General features: G+C 25.1%; 1 long non-coding RNA gene across 1 annotated transcript; it reads right to left on the bottom strand.

The window, feature by feature from the left end:
* Nucleotides 1-2,611: 2,611 nt before the first annotated feature.
* Nucleotides 2,612-6,363, bottom strand: LOC145841740 (uncharacterized). Its single transcript, XR_014370148.1, has 3 exons — nucleotides 6,286-6,363; nucleotides 3,520-3,646; nucleotides 2,612-2,679 (listed from the first exon to the last, which is right to left on the bottom strand). It is a non-coding gene; the product is annotated as an uncharacterized LOC145841740 (long non-coding RNA).
* Between the last annotated feature and the right edge of the window lie 3,543 nt (nucleotides 6,364-9,906).

Raw genomic sequence — 9,906 nt, 5'->3', positions numbered from 1 at the left:
TTTTCAGCAAAAAATAGCTGAATAAATTAACTTTGTTAGTAAACTTTTAACAGTTATTTTGTTAAAGTTAGTATAAAGTTATAATTTTGTAAACTTAACTGGTAGTTACAGATAATGTACGCATCAACGTTAGGTAAACAGCACAAAAATGTTTGGGATCTAAAGGAAGATACTTTAAAGCAATTTATGTGACATTTTATTGAACGAATGAAGTTATTCGCAAATAAACGAGTATTTGAATTTGTTTTAAGTAATATTTGTTTGAAATTTAATAAATTTTAAATCCCATAATATTGTCTAATTAATAATAAAATATGTAATTTAAGCTTAATCTAAGACTAAGTTTAGTTGCCTAGTTTTACTTTTTATAAACAAAAACTGAACTGACATTTTTTTACTTATGTAAGTCTATATTTACAGCTTTTGAGTTAAAGAATTATATAATAAATATTTATAATTGATGCAAAATTTTACAATTAAGTTTTTTAACTTTTTTATCAATGAAAAAAAGAGCTTTTAAACGAAGTAAAATTTCTTATTTTAGCAAATTAATTTGAATTATAGAATATCAATTAAATATAAGTAAAACAATTACTTTTAAATCTGTCGCTTATGTAACTTTTTTAAAATGAAACTGGGTTACACTGTATCAGGGTTTCCTAAGAATGTTTATAACACCTTTTTTAGGTATTTAAAAAAGCGATACCTTCCTTTAATAAAACAAAAAAATTCTCTTAGATACGCTCAACACCTTTAGAATTTTTTTAAGTTTAAAATAATTTTGTTTTAATTAAAAATACTAATAAGAATATTTTTTAAAAACTAAAGGTCTCTCGCTAAAAAAATACTTATACTAAAGTTTAATGATTTTTTTACTTACTAATAGATTTGATAAAGAAAAAAAGTAGATCAATATATTTGTACTTAAATATATTTTTCTAGAAAATTGAATTTAACTATAAATTAAACTCGAATTTTTTATCTTGTAAAAGGTTTCTTATATCATGTTCTTCAAACCAGAGTCGTCAGAATGCCAGTGTTGCTGTGTAGCTGACTACTGAGTACTATAAAATGTTTTTTGATTTATCTTAAATGTCAGGCCGATTTTTTTTAATAGTTGTAAAACTGTTTAATTTACAAGTGGTATCTTGCTTTAAACTATTTAGCAAATGTAAATAATAATTTTGTTTGAAAATGATGTAATCCCTGTTCCTTTATGCCTACGTATGTCTTATACCTATAAATTTGTTTTTAGTAAAGCTACAACATATATAGTTATGAAATATACACAAAGTTTTTAATCGTACTAGAATGTCATACAATTATTATTTATTTTGGGTTTACTGGGCCCCATGAAACTTGAAAAAAGGGTATGTTGATTGACAGATATGAAAATTCATACACAGTTTTTGATTCTTAGAGTTGTACAAACGTCTAGTAAGATCCGAAACTTACAGTTAAATTTCAGGTGCGTTTTAGAATTGTACAGCGACGCTTTAACACGGAGTTTGACTTTTGCATGCAGCTTTACCTACGCCCAATCAACATATTTAAGTTTAAAAACTTAGTAATAATTTAGATTCTACTAAATAAAATGTTTATAACTGAACTCAATATAGTAATCGCAATACAGTGGTATTTAGTACGAACTTTAGGCGCTTAAAAGTATGAGTTCAAAGCAAAAAGTACTTGTCTGGTGTTTGCTAATAGGCTAAAAAAAAAAAAGTTCTACATTACAAAATAAGATTAATCATATTAAAATACTATTTTTTATTTAATTTTTATAAGGAAAAATATACTTATATAAGTTTAAATTTACTTTGTAAGAGGATATCAAATTGCACTTTATAACTGTTTAAATATAATGGAAAGTTTTTAGCTAAAGTCCTTGTTTATCCAAGCGTTTAAGAGAAAGCTCGCTAGGTCATGTGTTATACTGATGCGAGTAAAGATAAGGAGAAAATAAAGAGCAGATAAGAAATTCCTGATGAAATATTGATAAAAGTTAAGAACATATAAACCATCCACATAGAGTGGTCGGGGCATTCTAGCCATAGCCTGCGGCAGTGAACATGTTAATCAAGAATAGAAATTTATATTGTTTGATTGTTTTGTGTAAAGCAGTGGTCGGCACGCTAATTTGAATCCGTGAACCCTAAATCACAAAATTAAAATTTGGTGCACCCCAATTTCCATTCTTTAGCGCCGCTAGTGTTGAAGAATATGTAAATACTTTAAATCGATTTTTTACTAATAATTCGGGAACACCCAATTAATTTTTAGAAGATAACTTAAAATTGTTCACTTTACCCTATCCATTTAAAAAAAATTCTATCGGTGATATAATTATTACAACAATATTTTACTTGTATCACCCAGGTCTAAAATACTAACTAGATTAATTTAATACATTGCCACAATCCCAATTAACAATCAGCAGTCTTGGTACTTTTTATTGCATGGTAAATTTAATTATTTAGTTAACTTAACTTAATGATTTTTTATTAATCGATTACTATATGTGTTTAACAAATATATTGCCACGAAAAAATTAAGGAAAAAAAATTACACCAAAAAGTAACGACAAAAAAGACATGAAAATATTATCCTAGCTAAATCCGTTTTTTTGATCTGGAACTGTATGTGTTGGTCTTGTTGCTTGCACGAATCTGATCAAACCTAAAATTAAGATTTTAAAGTTAATGCTTAGTAATAATTCAGGTCTTAATGAGGTTTAATGAAAAATTTGCTCAAAAATTATTTTTCGTTGAAGGACCTGGATACACAAAAAGACCTCTCGGTCATCGAGCTGCATACCCAACTTTAATCAAATTTATAATGAGCTAAAAAATTATAAAAATACTTAACAGTTAAAATCAAACTCTAAAACAAAAACTTTTTAAAATGAGACTATTAAAATTTAAAACATCAACTATTTTTTATGAACAAAATATCAATAAAAAAAAATTATATAATAGTATCTAATATCATACACACATAAAATCTATATTGAACTTTACGTTAAAAGGTAAAGTTTTAACATGAAATGTTTTTAAGTTTAAAATTTATCAATAATTTAATCTTTTACATGTCTTAAAAAAAAAATTTATAAATATTTAAGTTTTAAAAAGTATGTTTAAGATTTGGACTACACTATTCAACTTATTAAAATAAGTAAGAATAAAAATGAGCTATAACATAAAAAAAATAAAACTACAATGTTCAAAAAAAAAGCAAAACAAAGCTGTTACTAATAAAAACAAGTAATTTTTTAAACTAAATAAAATGTTTATGATTACAAAAAAAAACAATTAAATTAATGAAAATTAATTAAATTTACATATTAATAATTAGATTTTTCTCAAGAGTTATTAAGCACCTATAAAAATGAATAAATCATTTTCGAAAAATTTTACACTTTAATCAATATTAGTAAAAGAGACATTGACTTTTAATTTTTTTTGTTGTAATATAAGAGACTAAAATACCAAGAGACCTATTATTCTAAAACTAACTTACCATAATGAGCTGTTTATTGGAACTGCTACTGGGTTGTGGTTTAACTTGTCAAGTAAGTTCTTCAATTGAGGTATAATGTCTCAGCATAAGTATCTTTTAAAAAGTTACTTTGCCAAAGTTTTCCAACCTTTAAAATAGCATAAGAGTTATCCAAAGTAGTTTGAGTGTGTAAAAATTTTATCAAAAAACTAATGTCATTACTGATTTCAATCTAGTTTAATCAATATTAAAAAAAAACTTTATAGCTTTAAAAAAATTGTGCTGATTTAACTTACAAAACTTTTTATATCTATAAAAAATATAAATAACCATCTCAAGTAAAACATTTGGTTTAAGATAAGTATTATACAGTTAATTTGATATCTTACTGTAAATATTTAAAATTATTTTTGTGTTATATTTTTTTAGCTTAGTTTAATAAAAGTTATATTTAAAGTCAGAGTTCTAGTATGTAAAAGTTGTAAAATGCAAGAAAAAAGTCAAAAAGACAATCAATAATTCGCAAAGTAAAGAATTTAATTATATTAAGACCAGAGTTGCTCCTCTTTGAAACAAAAAACATTTTTTCTTATGTCAAACATTTAAAGTAGGTACTGTTGAATAAGCTTGACAGCATTTTAATCCTTTTGGTTAAAACTGATTTGACAGATCAAGACTGTCCTGAATGACTTTAAACTGAACTGTAGTCATCTAAGTTTTTTTAATTTTTTTATTTTCAAAGGCAAGAAAAACATATATCTTCAGCAAAAAATACTAAAAGTTACAAAATAAATCATTGGGACTATATTAACTATATCTCATTCAAAATGTAGGAAAAAAATGCCTGAAATCTTAAAACTATACTGAGTTAAAAAAACTATCTTGAGTCAGCCTGGGTTTAAAAAACAAATTCAAAATTTTCTAAATTATCTTATGTCATACTGAGATTTTCAAAATTTTAAAGCATCCAGGATTATTCTGATTGTGTGGCAAACTTTTTGATAACCTGAAATATCAAATTTATAACAAACATACATTTTTAAACTAGTTTTAAAAATTACTTTTACTTTTATAGTTTTAAGGTAAAAAGGGTTGTTAATCAAAAATCAAAACCAGGCTCAAGCTCAGGAAAAACATTCTAACCTAAAATGGGTGTTTTTTAAATTCTTACTAGTCTAAGTTTTGATAAAGTATCATAATACCTTTAAAATGTCTATATTTTTGCATTTACATAATAGAAAAACTGAAATTGATATCAATTAACAGTGTGTTTTCTTTCAAAATATTCAAATTAAGTAAAACAACTGAGGAACTGTACATCATTTTAAAACATTTAAAAAAAAACTATTTTCAAATAAGCACAACTAAAACAGAAAAAAACTAGCTTAACATTACACAAATAATAATTTTTTGGTTTTTAATATAAAATTATAAATTATTATAAAATTCTAAACAAAATTGTTTAGTCTTTTTTTAAATGTTTGGTAGGCATAAAGAAAGATTTACATCTTAGAAACACATACTATAACTCTTCTAACAAAATTATTAAATTACTGCTTAGTTTAATTCATAAATTAAAGATCAAGCATTAGCACTGTTGTTACTCTTTGAGTTAAAAAACTATAGTGACTCTTTAACTTTAAAATTTTTATAAAACATCATATATAAATATTCAATATAATTAAAGTTTAAAAAACAACTCAGGTTATTCATCAAAATTGGAATTTAAAAAAAAAAATTTGAAACTACAACAAAGAAGTTTTATTTAATGAAATAGAAAATATTGGAAAAAGATTCAAAAAACAAATTATCCTGAGAATTGTAAAATATTTATACTGTCCTGAGTTGCACTAAGTGTAGGACTCTGTATTAGTTACAATAAAACTAGCCTTGGTCATTTTGAGTTTAATAAAGAAAAGAGAAAGCCAAAGCTCAAAAGTAGCAGTATACTTAAATTAATATTTTGATAAATGACTAAATAATTTTTTATATTTCAAAAAAAAAATCATACATACATTCAAATATTCTACACAAGTCCAAAACTAGACTAACTTTTGCAAGAAAAATAACATGCTTAATAAGACTTTATTTCTAATAAAAAAAACATTTAGGCTGAGTGTGTGGCAACCTTGAATCATACAACAGATACAACATATTTTGTTAAACCAACAGATCAAAATAGCTAGTAAATAAAATAATTAAGAGAATAAAATTTTCAATTTTTAAAGTCAATAAATTTTAGTAACAAGTAGTTTAATAAAAAGCATACCTAGCTAGCCTGAGATTAAGAAAAAAAACAGAAAAGTTCTAGCCATCTTGAGATTTTCAAAAACTTTTATAAAATTTAAACTATCCTCAGTAGGTGGCAACTCAATGTCAATTTAAGCCTATATTTTCTTCAAATTTTATATGTACTATTCAATTATGGATTGGTTAATTAATTAAATAATAAAATAAATTCAAAGGTATAATATTTACTTAACTTATGTTATTCAAAACTTAAAGCTGTTACTTAAAACTTGTTCATTACTACTGTTATGAATCTATTTAGAATTTTTTTTTAATATACTTTAACTGTTTTTATCTTATTTAAGTATTTTTTATTGAACATAAATTCTTTAATTTTCTTCAAGTATAAAAATATTATAATTATCATGTGAATATTTTTAAAGAAATTATTGATTAGTTTTAAAAGTAGGTAGTATTGATAATTTATAAAAGAAACTTTCTTCACTAAGCAAAATACTGTAATCTACTAATACTGTAAGTAAAAAGAAAAATACTAACCTTTTAATATATTCATGATCTTAGCTGGATGAAAGCTTCCTCCACATCAGCCAACTGATTTCACAAGATCTTCGAGCTTTCTCTCAATTCTTTCAGATGCAAACTGCTTCCTCAATGTTGATATAAAGAGTGTTATGTGATTTTCAATACCAAAATAGATCATGAGAGTAAAATGGCCAATAAATTAAAAGCTAAACTAAACACCAGGGCTAGATTTAACTTAAATATTTAAGTATGTCGCTTAAACTAAATAAATATAATAAAATTAAGACAAAAAAAAAGTTTTGTGTAATCTCAAAATTTTGTGCACCCCTAAATGACTTTCGTGTACTCTAAAAGTTTCGTGCACCCCAAAATAAATTTCGTGAACACTAGTGTGCACCAGTGTACACCGTGCCGACCACTGGTGTAAAGTATTTACTTAACATAATTTTTTTCTCATAATTTTTTATAGTTTTAGTTTCAAGCAGTTAGTTCTCATTTTAATTTTTTAATTTAAACATTTTCAAAGTACAATTATTATAAGATTTAATTCTTGTGAAAAAGTTTTAACCACATTTAAGGTACATTCTAAATTTGATGTTCTTTATATATTTGTTAGTGTTTGCAAATGTTCTTAAATGCATTATGCCCTTCATGTCACTTATAGTTTATATAAAGTAGCACTATGTATTGTTTAATATCAGCATCTAGCATAACCGTACAAGTTTAATATTTTAATAATCTACATCTATGGGTTACAATTGACGTCATCAGGTAATATTTACTTTTAAGGTAAGAGTTAAATAAGACCAAGAGAATTTTTACCCAATTAAATTTTACTAGTGTATAAGCTTTTATTTTAAGGTAGTTATTCATAGATTATTATTATTCTTATTCATAGGTTATTATTCATCACATGTTTATTATATTTTTTCATTTAATTATTCAGGGCAGTTTATTTAACAGTAGAGGATAAAATTACAGTAAAGCATGAATTAAATTTTTAAGAAACTTTTATTACATTTAATATCTGCCCTGTTAAAATCTCTTTAGGTTTAACCATAACTATAAAAACATAGGGGCTTCAAAATAACATCAAGCAATAATGGGTCGTATTGATAATAATGCCACAGTAAGATTAAAAAGTAAACCACAAAGGGTATTTACTCAGTTTAAGTTTTCAAGTAACACAAGTAGGTGACAATGTTTCAGTCAAATTAAACCAAAACGGTACAAAGACACAATTTAAGTCCTTAAGTCACAGAAAGTAATTGACAAAGTTTAGGTCAAATAAATTAGAAAGGGTTATGCCCCAGTTTTAGACCACAAAGTTCCAATAGATCTGACAAAACTATTCAAAAAAGTCAAAGAGGAACTGAAAAATTTAAAGGCCAAAAAGTCAAAATTAAACTGTTAAAATTAAGTCCAAAAACTCAAAGTAGAACTGACAAAATTTAGTCCATAAATTCCAAGTAGATCTGACAAAATTTAGCCCAAAAAGTGAATAATATTAAATTTATGTAAGGCTCTTAAATATTAACAGAACAAGACAACAACTATAAGTAACTAAGACAGCAAAGACCAGTAACATGCTAAAATGTTTAGGAATTTATATCATAGGATTTGCATAATTATGACATTTGACTGACTTTTTTGTGTTTTAATTTTGTATCTATTTTTCTATTTCTGCAATCTATAAAGTAGGTTGTGACACATGTTTAATATTACTTAGAAGTTAAAGTGAATTGTTAAAGCTTGGTAAACACATCATTTGTTTTTTATTAATAACAGAAAACTGTTTAGAGCTAGTAGTCTTTAGTAAAAAAATGTTTAATTATTTTATTTTCTGGTCTTGTTTTATTTCTTTTTTTAACCTTAATATTAATTTTAAGACAAATAAAATTATCGATATGATACATTTTTTCTTGTTTATGAAGAAAGGTTAGTGTTTGTTTTCATAAAAAAATGCAGAGGAGATGCAGAGTGAATATTTAATTTTAAAAGTGAAAGATGAGAAAGTGTAAGAGGATATCAAATTGTACTTAATAACTGTTTAAATGTTATGGAAAACTTTTAGCTAAAATCCTTGTCCATCCAAGCGTTTATGAGAAAGCTCGCAAGGTCAAGTGTTATACTGATGCAACTTAAGATAAGGAGAAAAACAAGAGCAGATAAGAAATTACTGATGAAATATTGAATAAAGTTAAGTACATTGTTATATAAACCAGCCATAGAGAGTGGTTGGGGCATTCTAGCCACAGCATGCTGCAGTAAACATGTTATTCAAGGGTAGACATTAAGATTGTTTGATTGTTTTGTGTAAAGTATTTATTTAACATTATTTTCTTTTCATATTTTTATATAGTTTTAGTTTTTAACAGTTAGTTCTCATTCTAATTGAAACACTCTCAAAGTATAATTACTGTTAGATTTAATTTTTGTGAAATAGTTTTAACCACATATAAAGTACTTTCTAAATTTGATGTTCTTTATATATTTGTTAGTGTTTGCAATTGTTCTTTACTACGATATGCTCTTTCATGTCACTTATAGTTTATATAAAGTAGCCCTATGTATTGTTTAATATCAGCATCTAGCATAATAGTACAAGTTTAATATTTAAATAATCTACACCTATGGGTTACAATTGGTGTCATCAGGTAAATAATTACTTTTCAGGTAAGAGTTAAATAAGACCAAGACAAACTTTACCCAATTAAATTTTACTAGTGTATAAGCTTTAATTTTAAGGTAGTATTCATCACATGTTTATTATATTTTGTCTTTTTTTACTATTCAGTGCAATTTTTTTAACAGTAGTGGAGAAAATTAAAATAAAGCATAAACTTGATTTTTAAGAAATCATACTTACATTTAATATCTGCCCTGTTAAAAGCCTTTTAGGTTTAACCATAGCTATAAAAACATAGGGGCCTTTAAAATAACATCAGGCAACTATGGGTCATATTGATAATAATGCCACAGTAAGATTAAAAAGTAAACCACAAAGGGTATTGACTCAGTTTAAATTTTCAAGTAACACAAGTAGATGACAATGTTTCAGTAAAATTAAACCAAAAAGGTACAAAGACACAATTTAAGTCCTTAAGTCACAGAAAGTAAGTGACAAAGTTTAGGTCAAATAAATTACAAAGGGTTTTGCCCTAGTTTTAGACCACAAAGTTCCAATAGATCTGACAAAATTATTCATAAAAGTCAAAGAAGAACTGAAAAGTTTAAAGTCCACAAAGTCAAAATTAAACTGTATAGAACTGACAAATTTTAGTCCATAAATTCAAAGTAGATCTGACAAAATTTAGTCCAAAAAGAGAATAAATATAGATTTATTTAAGGCTCTTAAATTTTAATAGAACAATACAACAACTGTAAGTAACTAAGACAGCAAAGACCAGTAACATGCTAAAATGTTTAGGAATTTAAATTATAGGATTTTGCATAGGTATGACATTTGACTGACTTTTTTGTGTTTCTATTTTGTATCTGTTTTTCAATTTCTACAATTTATAAAGTAGGTTGTGACACATGTTTAATATTACTTAGAAATTAAAGTTAATTGTTCAAGCTTTGTATGGTAAACACAGCAATTTTTTTTGATTATATGTAATAGAAACTGTTTAG

Source organism: Thalia democratica, chromosome 7 (genome assembly GCF_965202585.1).
Source record: "Thalia democratica chromosome 7, ktThaDemo2.hap1.1, whole genome shotgun sequence".
Taxonomy (NCBI): domain Eukaryota; kingdom Metazoa; phylum Chordata; class Thaliacea; order Salpida; family Salpidae; genus Thalia; species Thalia democratica.
The sequence above is the reverse complement of the archived record's forward strand: the minus strand, read 5'-3'. Positions and strand labels throughout refer to the sequence as shown.